The sequence below is a fragment of the Thamnophis elegans genome, chromosome 3 (assembly GCF_009769535.1).
Source record: "Thamnophis elegans isolate rThaEle1 chromosome 3, rThaEle1.pri, whole genome shotgun sequence".
NCBI classification, from domain to species: Eukaryota; Metazoa; Chordata; class Lepidosauria; order Squamata; family Colubridae; genus Thamnophis; species Thamnophis elegans.
The window spans coordinates 67,120,974-67,131,780 of record NC_045543.1 but is presented as its reverse complement, the minus strand read 5'-3'; positions in this window follow the sequence as shown (position 1 = coordinate 67,131,780).

Genomic DNA, 10,807 nt, shown 5'->3' with positions numbered 1-10,807 from the left:
AGCACAGGTTTTTTTGTTGTTGTTCTGCTGGTGTTATTGCAGGAAGCTGCAATTTCTTGATGTGTTTTGTAAAATTCTTGGACATGGTACCAAGTGCCCCGATTATTATTATACTTTATTTACTAAACATGAAACTCAGTCAATTGAACATTCAAAAGTGCATCACAAATACCATTGACTGGTGCTAATGGTTGATACGGGTTGCTATCAGTGCCCTAGGTATCAAACAATTACCTTCTTAAAATATGCAATGTTCCCAGCAGCACAGTTTTTTTGCAGTTATGCTGGTGTTATTGCAGGATGCTGCAATTTCTTGATGTATCTTATAAAATTCTTGGACATGGTACCAAATGCCCCAGTGACAATGGGTATCACTGTTATATGTTTCATCCATAGTCGTGTAGTTTTGATGGTCAGGTCACCGATTTTGTGATTTTTTTCTAGTTCTTTTTCTTCGACTCTGGTATCTCCTGGTACAGCAATATCAATAAACTGTACTCTTCGGTCCTCTACAACTGTGATATCTGGTGTGTTGTATTCCAAATGATGATCCGTCTCTATTCGAAAGTCCCATTATTATTGTTGTTGTTATTGCTACTGTTGTTGTTGTTATTTACTTACAGTAGTTGACTTCACTCAACAGAGGGGGTCTGCAGAGTCCTGGATTTCATGAAACAAGCATGCAACATTGCACCACAAGCTCTGCCCTAAATGTGTGTATCATAATGCACTACAAATGTGGTAGAACTTACATCATGCCATGACAATGCAACCCTTGTTTGGCAATTTGCCCCCAGATATACAGATGCCTCCGTAATCCAGCATTTTGATTTTATACTATACCTGAAGCCACAAAGTTAGCAGCACAGCACAGTTTTCATAACAAGCTATGTTAAAATACAGTTGGCAAATTTATGGTTCTCTGTGTTATTCAAACATAGCTATGGTCACCTCCAATGCCTACTCTTGAATCCATTTCAAATTTGTGTACAGATAGTCCTGGATTTACAACCCAGATTCAAAGTTCTGATGTTTAACAACCCGGGGGGTGGGGTGGGGGGGTGTCACATGACACCACTCTAGGTGCTTGGCAATTAGACTGCATTTATGGAGCTGGAAGGAACATTGGAGATCTTCTAGTCCAGTCCCCTGCTCAATAAATTGACCCTCTCCTCTTTGTGGCAGCCTCTCAAATAATGGAATACTGCTCTCATGTAATCCTTTTCTTTAGACTAGCCAAACCCAAACCCTGCAGCCATTTTTCATATGTTTTGGTCCCCAATCTTTCATCTGTAGTTCAAGAAGAGAAACAGACTCATAGCCTAAAGAGAGATGTGGGACATTACTTTAGCCTGCAATATATTAACATGATCCACCTACACAAAATGAAAGAAACAATATGGGAAGTATGTTCAGATACCACCATTAATTCTCCTTTGTTCAGGAATCTCATCTATTCATACATTTCTCATTACAGGAAAAGTGTGAGTCCTTGTGATTTAATAGCCTCTTTTATTTCTTTTCTCTTACTTCTTTTTAATATTTGGCTTTTAATTCAATTTTCTATTCTATTCAACCAGGATAAAATCAAACAAACTAAGATAAATAAATGGTTAACAGGTGAGATCTTCTTTGAGTCAGATTGGACACGTTATCTTGGTTAAGGTTTTATTCCTTTTTGCCTGCCAGTGAGTTTTGCACACCAATTAGTTATGTTTGCTTCTTAGGATTGTCTCACACTTCCTTCTGCCATTGATGGGTTAGGTTTATAAATGATGATTAATGATACCTGTCAATCAGCATTAATAAACGTAATGCAATTTATGTACCACAGGGTAATTACAACAAAGATATTGTGCCAATTGTTTATATCCATCATAGGAAAACATTTATAGACTTGAGTTCTTAAAATTAGTGGTTGCCAAAAAGAAACAAGAGCTTAATTGTTTTAAGTTTGAGTTCTAGCCTACAGCCCTGATATTTCTGGTAATTTTTTATCCAAATTATATCCAGGTCCAGCTCAGCTTCATTTTCTGAAATCAGCCAAGGTTGACAAAGGCGCTGCTAACAAGGTGAAGTCTGAAAGTTTATAGTACTTTAATTGAAATATTTTCCTCTTAGGAAAGTACTAAATTAGGAAACAAACGCCTAGACACAAATGCATTGCTGAACTTCTTCAGGAAAGGTACATGGTGGAATAGAGAAGAATTAACATTATTATCTAATAAGTATGAAGAAACCGATTCTCCCTGCAAGCTGTTAATATTCATAATAAATTCATAATATTAATAATAAAGCCAATCAATTGACTCCACTTAGGGACTGTTCGGTGAATTGGCATGATGGGCTATTTGGATATACTGTAACTGGGGAAACGCTGCAAATGCTTAATAAATAATGTAAGTAGTCCTTATTTAGTGACTGCCTTGTTTCGCAATCCTTCACAGTTACGATAGTGATGAAAAAATCACGTTTTGACAAATCCTTGTATTTACAACCTTTGCATGTCTGTAAAGCAAAGGAAAGATGAAGTAAGGTCTTAAGCACAGTCACAGTTTCACTTAGCAACTGCTTCACCTAACAATCAAGTTGCCGGTCCCAATTGTGGTCTGTAAATGAGGGCAATTTGTAAAATATAAGTAACTATACGAAGTCTTTTCACCAATATGTCTTCAAAAGGAAGCCACCTCTCAGCATATGCAGTGAAGTCTCATTTAAATTATTTTTTTAAAAAGGCCTTTGGGGGGGGGGGCAAATGGGTCAATAGCTTAATGGGTCAATCTTCTTTCTCTTAAACAAAAGGAAACTCCAACCATTGAGAAAAATTAGAACTAAGTACTCTAAGTGAATGATTGCAGAACTTTCCTCCAGAGCTGGGGGAAAGATAATGTGTGGGGAAGCGGAATGGATTAAAATCCTGGAAAAGGTGTGCAGTTGATTAATTGGGTGGAACTGTGGTTAGGCATATTGCCCAGCACATTTTCTGAAAGATCTCACCTTTTCAACTGTTAAACTATGTTCAATCCACTACATTACAAATGTGATTAATTTTACAGCATCAGTGAAGTTTCTTTATAGAGCCTTGGTCTCATTTTGCCCTCTAGTGCACAGCAGAGGTATAACATCTTTTAAAGGTAATGCAGCACCAATGTACAGGTAGTCCTCGACTTAGTGAAGACTACCTGTGCGTTCATTTAGTGACCGTTCAAAATTGCAACGTCACTGGAAAAGTGACTTATGGCTGTTTTTCACACTTATAACTCTTACAGCATCCCCATGGTCATGTGATCAAAATTCAGATCCTTGGCAACTGACTCATATTTATGACGGTTGTAGTGTCCCAAAGTCATGTGATCCCATTTGGTGACCTCCTGACAAGCAAAGTCAATGGGGAAACCAGATTCACTTAACAACCATGTTACTAATTTAACATGCTTGTTAATTCACTTACAACACTTAACAACTGTGGCAAGAAAAGTAGTAAAATGGGGCAAAATTCACTTAACAAATGTTTCACTTAGAAACAGAAATTTTGAGTTCAGTTGTGGTCGTAAGTCAAGGACTACCTGTATAGATAGTCCTTGACTTACTACCAATAGTTTAATGACCATTCAAAGTTATGACGGTATTGGAAAGGGTGCGTGATTCGTAAAATAGTTCCATCTATCAATAAACATCAAACCATCCTCTCCCACAGCCACAGGACTAAATTTTGGGTGCTTGGCAATCTGGCTTGTATCTAGTTTGTATCTATGACTAGTTGTAGCATCCCACGGTCACATGACCTCAACTTGCAATGGTTTTCACTGGTTCCTGACAGGATAAATGGATTCACTTAATAGCCATGTGATTTGCTTAACAATCACCATAAAAACAATCAAAAACTTAGGTCCAGTCATATGGGAGCCTTCACTTATGACCGCAATGACTTAAAACCAAAATTCCAGACCCAGTTCTGGTTGTAAATTGAGGACTTCATGTACAATATTTCTGTACAATTTTTCATTTTAAAAAAATTCAAATTTAACTGATATTGAATAGCTAAATCGAATTGGCTAGCCTAATACTTGGATAAAAGTATATGTACTTAGAACTTAGCACTTGGACCACCATAAGGCAAACCATTTTTGCAGTATTGACAAAACCTGCATGCTTCCATATGATCTCTAGGAAAAGGGTTTATTGAAGGGTATTTTACATGTTTACTAAAGGTACTGACATCTCTTGAGCCCATGATAGTAAGCAACAAAGTAAAGGATTGATAGCCATAACTGATATATTTTGCTTATCCCCTTTACTATGTGTATATGGCTTTGCCATGATGTATCCCAGAATAACTGAATAAAAAAATTGGAAGGAACCTTGGAGGTCTTCTAGTCCAACCTCTTGTCCAAGTAGAAAACCCTATAACATTTCAGACAAATGGTTGTCCAATCTCTTCTTTAAAATGTCCAGTGTTGGAGCATTCATAACTTGTGGAGACAATTCCCTTCTCACTAGCACTATACTATATTTCCAGTAATGCAACCTAAAATTACATTGGTCTTTTAACCCGCTGCTCAGGCAGGAAATGGTTTCAGACAAATGGTTGCCCAATCTCTTCTTAAAGACTTCCAGTGTTGGAACATTCACAAGTTCTGGAGGCAAATTGTTCCACTGATTAATTGTTCTAATTGTCAGAAAATTCCTCTTTAGTTCTGTGTTACTTCTCTCCTTGATGAGTTTCCACCCCTTGCTTCTTGTCCTGCCTTCAGGTGCTTTAGCTGCCTCTTGACTCCCTCTTCTTCTTTGTGGCAATCCCTGAGATATTGGAACACTGCTATCATGTCACCCCTAGTCCTACTTTTCATTAAACTAGACATACCCAGTTCCTACAACCGTTCTTCATATGTTTTAACCTCCAGTCCTCTAATGATCTTTGTTGCTCTTCTCTGCACTCTTTCTAGAGTATCAATATCCTTTTTACATTGTGGTGACCAAAACTAGATGAAGTATTCCAAATATGGCCTTACCAAGGCATTATAGAGTGATATTAACACCTCACATGATCTTGATTCTATCCCTCTGTTAATGCATCTTAGGACTGTGTTGTTGTTTTTTGGCATCGGCAGCACACTGCAGGCTCATATTTAAGTTATCGTCCACCTGAACTCCAAGATCCCTCTCATAGTTACATCATTGAGCCAGCTACCACCTATACTATACTTATGCATTTGGTTTTTCTTGCCTAAATGTAGAACCTTACTTTTTTCACCATCTCTGAAAACTTGAATCTAAATGAATTGATTGATTGACTAGTAAATGAAGGAGTGTTTACAAATAAGATCAAAGGACTTCAACTTTTTCAGCTGTCTTCATTTCTGATATTATATATAATGGAGAAAAGCTCAGGAACATTTAGATTGCTCTTTATTTAGAAAATAAATATTATTATTTTCCTATAAAACTACAATGGAAACTTTATTAAAACATTTTATAGCTGATAAAATTGTAGAACCGATAAAAGGCAGTAAAAAGAATGCAAATACTATACAACAAATGACCATCATGGATGAATGTCAGATAATAACAACAGGGAATTGTTTCAGTGATGATAAAATTATCTAGCAATTGAAAGCCACGGTAAGGTTTATCAGTCAAAGCAATCCTTAAAAATATTATTTTTCCCAGTTCCAAAGTTTTTCTAGGCAGGAAAAACTGAGGAATGTACAGGTAGTTCTCGTAGTCATGTGATCAAAATTCAGATTCTTGACAACTGATTCATAGGTATGATGGTCTTAGTGTCCTGGGATCATGTGATCACCTTTTGCTACTGGACAAGCGAAGTCAACAGGGAAGTGAGATTCACTTAACAACAGTATTACTAACCACTACAGTGATTTACTTAACATCTGTGACAAGACAGGTAACTCACTTAACAGTGGTATCACTTAGCAACAGAAATGTTGGGCTCAATTGTGGCTGTAAATTGAGGACTACCTGTATTCTGGCGTCATTTGGGGAAAGGATCTTTTCAACCTTGTTTGAGGCTTTCTTTATGTCTGAAAATCAATGTATTAAGGTATTTGTTCTGACAAAATACAAATCAGGATTCCATTTCATGCCTGCACTTCTACTTACAACTATAGAAAAATTAAATAGTGAAGCAATGTTTGGGTGATACCCCTAAGTACAAATAACATCTGAAGGATGCGTCACTTAAATACTCTTTTTTTAAAAGACAGAATGTTAAATATTAAAAATAAATAATATCTGGAATTGTATAAATAAAATAAGTAAATAAATAAATAATTTTAAAATGCTATGTTTAAATTTCAAGTAGTTACTTCTCCAGGATGACAATCACATCTGAAGCTATAGGATTGGTGAAGGTTTGCTGGCTTGTATTCAGGTGATTGAGAAGTCAAGTTTGAAAGCTTGATCTCAACTATATTTAAAGTCTCGGTTCTTGTTAAATGATTGTTCCAGAGTTCTTGTGATGTCCTTTGTTCTTGCGTATCTGCTTCAAGATGAGGCTGTGTGTCCCTTATCATCCCAGAAATTTTGTTGAACCTGTAATGCAGAAGAAAAAAGAAAAATGTTAGGTGATAGATGTAGTTTTAGCATTTGACGTCCAAAAAGCTCACGTTAAGAAACAGTGGCAATTTAAAAATGGGTAATAAATGCATATTCTGAAGGATAAACTGTGCCTCTTAAATAAAAACCCCAACTCTATAGTCATCTAACAGACCATGAGTTTAGTCTCCAATAGAAGATCTAAATTCTGTAGAATAAGATCTGGCTATGTGTGTGTGTGTGTGTGTGTGTGTGTGTGTGTGTATGTATGTATGTATGTATGTATGTATGTATGTATGTATGTATATATATATAATGATGATGATGATGATGATGATGATCACAAGAAGGATTTCATTGCATTCATGTCAGAAGCACCGAGGCTTTTCAGGGGTTTAAAAAATTAGACAGTGACATCACTATTGCCCAGGGGATACCAGTTGGAGTGAAGGACAGGAGCTCGCCCTATCCCAGGGCAACACTCGGGTCTCAAACTTGTTGCTTGTCCACCAAGCATCCGAATCATATGAACCACCATGCACCTATCCCAAGCAGGATGGGACAAGTTATATACTGCCTCCTGGAGGTCTATAAATTTACTAAACCAATGAAAGGTTGCTTCGGAGAATGTGAAATTATTATTTTTGGTATAAAAAACAGGCTAATAAATACAACATTGTAATATATATCCAGACATCCCTAGATAAGAAGCCCAATCGGGCTTTTGACCGCATGCGCTAAAATAAATCCTCCAAAAAAAATAAGCCCTCCTCAACAATATTGCAACACAGCAGCAGCCATAAGGTGACCACACTTACGGCCTCCTGCACTTCAAAAATAATAAGACCTCCCTGAAAATAAGGCCAAGTGCTCATTTTGGGGGTAAAAAGAAAATAAGACCCTGTAAAAATATATTCACTGTGTTTCCCCAAAAATAAGAGCCTGTCTTATTTTCGGGGAAACATGGTAAATATACTTTTATAACAGGAAAACAATTCAAGATGAATAGTTTATTACATGTTTTAAAATAAACATCAGATAAATATCTTACCTTTAGTGTTGAAGAGTTCTCAAAAGTTGGTCAAGGAATACAAACTGGATGCCCATAATTTCATGCCGCACAGCTTCCCAGGCACAAGAACTGTATTCTTCATCCTTTAGGAACCTGTCTAGTCTTAAAAAGTACTTCCTCAGTTTGAGTTTTGTACGGACATCTTTAAATGTTGCTTTCTTTCCAGTCTCTGCAACTGAGCACTTCTCCCACTGCACAAGCTGCTGGTCCAGAGATATTTGAAAATGTTCAGTGATTGTCATGTTCCATTCAGCTTTGGTAAAGTTTTGTGAAAATATTCTGTTAATCTGTTCCAGCATCAGACCAACGGTTGCTCTTGCATCCTCTTTGATGGACCCAGTATCATTGCCTATTGGGAAGGCAAAGTCTTGAATTTGATTGAAGCATTGCCAGGGAATCATTTTTGGTCCCATTGACTCCAAAAGCTTTATGGTGTTCATAGTTTCATCTTGTTGGCATTTCACAATATGGTTACAGTTGAGACTTCTGATTCCAGAGGAAAGTAAAAGCAAGAGGACAATGTACTGGAAGCAACCTGAGATCATGGTGATGCCTTTTCAGTGACCCGTATGGAAAGCCAAGACCCTGGACCTTCTTCAAGGATTCTTTGAGATGTTTGAGTCTGGGTACCATTTTCCTGAGTTTATTTATTAGAGCTGCAGAAAACTTCCCCAGTCCTAGCATTTTTCATTTTCATTTTCATTTTCAATGATTTAGCTTGGTAATTTTTGAATTACCCTCTTCCCCTTCATGGTAGATTGAAATATAGACTTTCAGTTTGAGCTATCTAGGTGGAACTACAACCACCATCATCCCCATCTTCCATTAAATATAATAAATAAATTGATTTTATTATCAATATAATAAAATCAATCAATCAAATCAATTACCAAAAAAAGTAAAAATAAGAGTGGATTGTTTTGCACAACAGTAATCAAAGTCATTCATATGGTGACCTGTGCCTCATACCAGCCTTAATGGGTATTTGATTTATCAAGAGAAGTTAATATTTTGTAATTGAGGGTTGAATTGTGGGTTCTTTGGTGCTCTTTGACTTTGATTGTTTTCTTGCAGACGTTTCATTTCCCAGCTAGGTAACATCATTAGTGTTAGAAGGGAAGGGAATGGTTTTTTTTCCTATGTTTATATACAAATAGCTTGCCTTGCCAGTGTTGGTGGGAGAGAGGACATGAATGAATGAATGAATGAATGAATGAAGGAAGGAAGGAAGGAAGGAAGGAAGGAAGGAAGGAAGGAAGGAGGAAGGGTTGCTATTTAATGCTATTTAATGCTATTTAAACAGAAAGTTTCCTCATATAGATATGAAAGCACATTTTAAATAGACTACAGTATTAATAATAAAATCTAATGTCAAAATCTTGGTGACCAGGCTGATCCCTAGGGAAGGGTCAAATGTGTCATAAGTCATGAATCCCTGCATGCCTGCAAGAGATCTAAGTCCAGCCCACTTTGAATGCCTTTCTTATCTCATTTCTCTTGACTGTTAGTTGATCAGATTCTTGTAGAGAGCTTAAGCATGCAATAAATCTTTATACTCATTTGAACTCCTGAATCTTCTGATTTCCCAGGCTCTTGATAAACCTATTGTAACGTATTTTAAAAGATGAGTATGAAGTTTGACAAGTTACATAACAGACCAACTTCAAATACTAAATGAATAATCTATAAAACTTATTTTAAAAATCCCTGTAATTACTCTTATTTTAGGACTTTCTTTTTTTAATAAAAAAGCTCTCTAATTTAACAGCATTATATTATTTTCCCTTATTAGAGAATGAGAGAATAATTTAATGTTAACTGATTAAATTCAGTAAGTCTATCAATATGTGCAAAAAGTGATTGATGAAGATAAAGATGGATATTTTCCTTTTTTAATATAACTCCAAATTATTTTTGGAGCTTTTGAGATTTGTCTTTCGATTTGTTAGAGGTAAAGTTACCACAGCATCAAATGCTCGGCTTTCTGTCATCACTTTCACTTTCCTATCGTCACTCTGCAGCTGCTGAGTGATTCCCGTTGTTAAAAAAGAGTTTGAAAATCACATGCTTTTCATCGTTAACAGCTAAGAAACCAATGCATAGACTGATAAATCAGGTTTTTTTCTCCCCTCTTTTTAATTAGGTATTGTAAATCCCCAGTGGAGCAGACAGAATGCATCAAAGATGACTGATGAGATGGAATTTGAAATTGGGGTGAGGATGTATTCTCTGTCTATTTTTGGACTACAGCATACATTTTTCCCCAGCTGGTCTAGCTAATTGTCAGAGATGAGGAAAGCTATATTGTACTTATGCAATCTCTAGGGACAGAAGATTGATGAATACTAGCTAAGTAATCCTCAATGCCTTTTGCAGATTTTAGACTACAATTTCCATGATTGAACGTTATGGGATTTGCAGTCCAGTTCAGTGGTGGGATTCAAAAAATTTTTACTATTGGATCTGTGGGCATGGCATGACGTGGTGGGTGTGGCTTGGTGGATGTGGCAGGGGAAGGATACTGTAAAATCTCCATTCCCACTCCACTCCAGGGGAAGGATACTGTAAAATCTCCATTCCCACTCCACTCCAGGGGAAGGATACTGTAAAATCTCCATTCCCTCCCGATTGGCTGGGACTTGGGAGGCAGAGAATAGATGGGGGCGGGGCCAGCCAGAGGTGGTATTTACCAGTTCTCCGAACTACTCAAATTTCCACTACCGGTTCTCTAGAACTGGTCAGAACCTGCTGAATACCACCTCTGGTCCAGTTGTGTGCTTGTCTTCCAGTTTATGAGAGGTTATTTGGCCAAGACAGTAATTCGCACCGTCTTCTACACAGGGCGAACTAGTCAGTTAGATGCTCATTAAAAATACTTAGGATAATCTGAATATTCAGTGTGATATAGTAATTCAAATGCACACTCACCTTTGTTTGAGCTTGACCCATCCATGACTTTTTTACTTTTACAGAATAACAGAATTGGAGATTTTCTACTCCTGGCTGTAAAATCTCCAGGGTTGGAGCACTCACAACTTCTGAAGGCAAGTTCTTCCACTGTTAGGAAATTTGTCCTTAGTTTCTAGGCTGCTTGTCTTCTTGTTTCCATCCATTGTTTCTTGTCTTGCCTTCATGTTCTTTGGAAAATTGGTTGACTCCCTCCCTTTTGTGGCAGCCCCT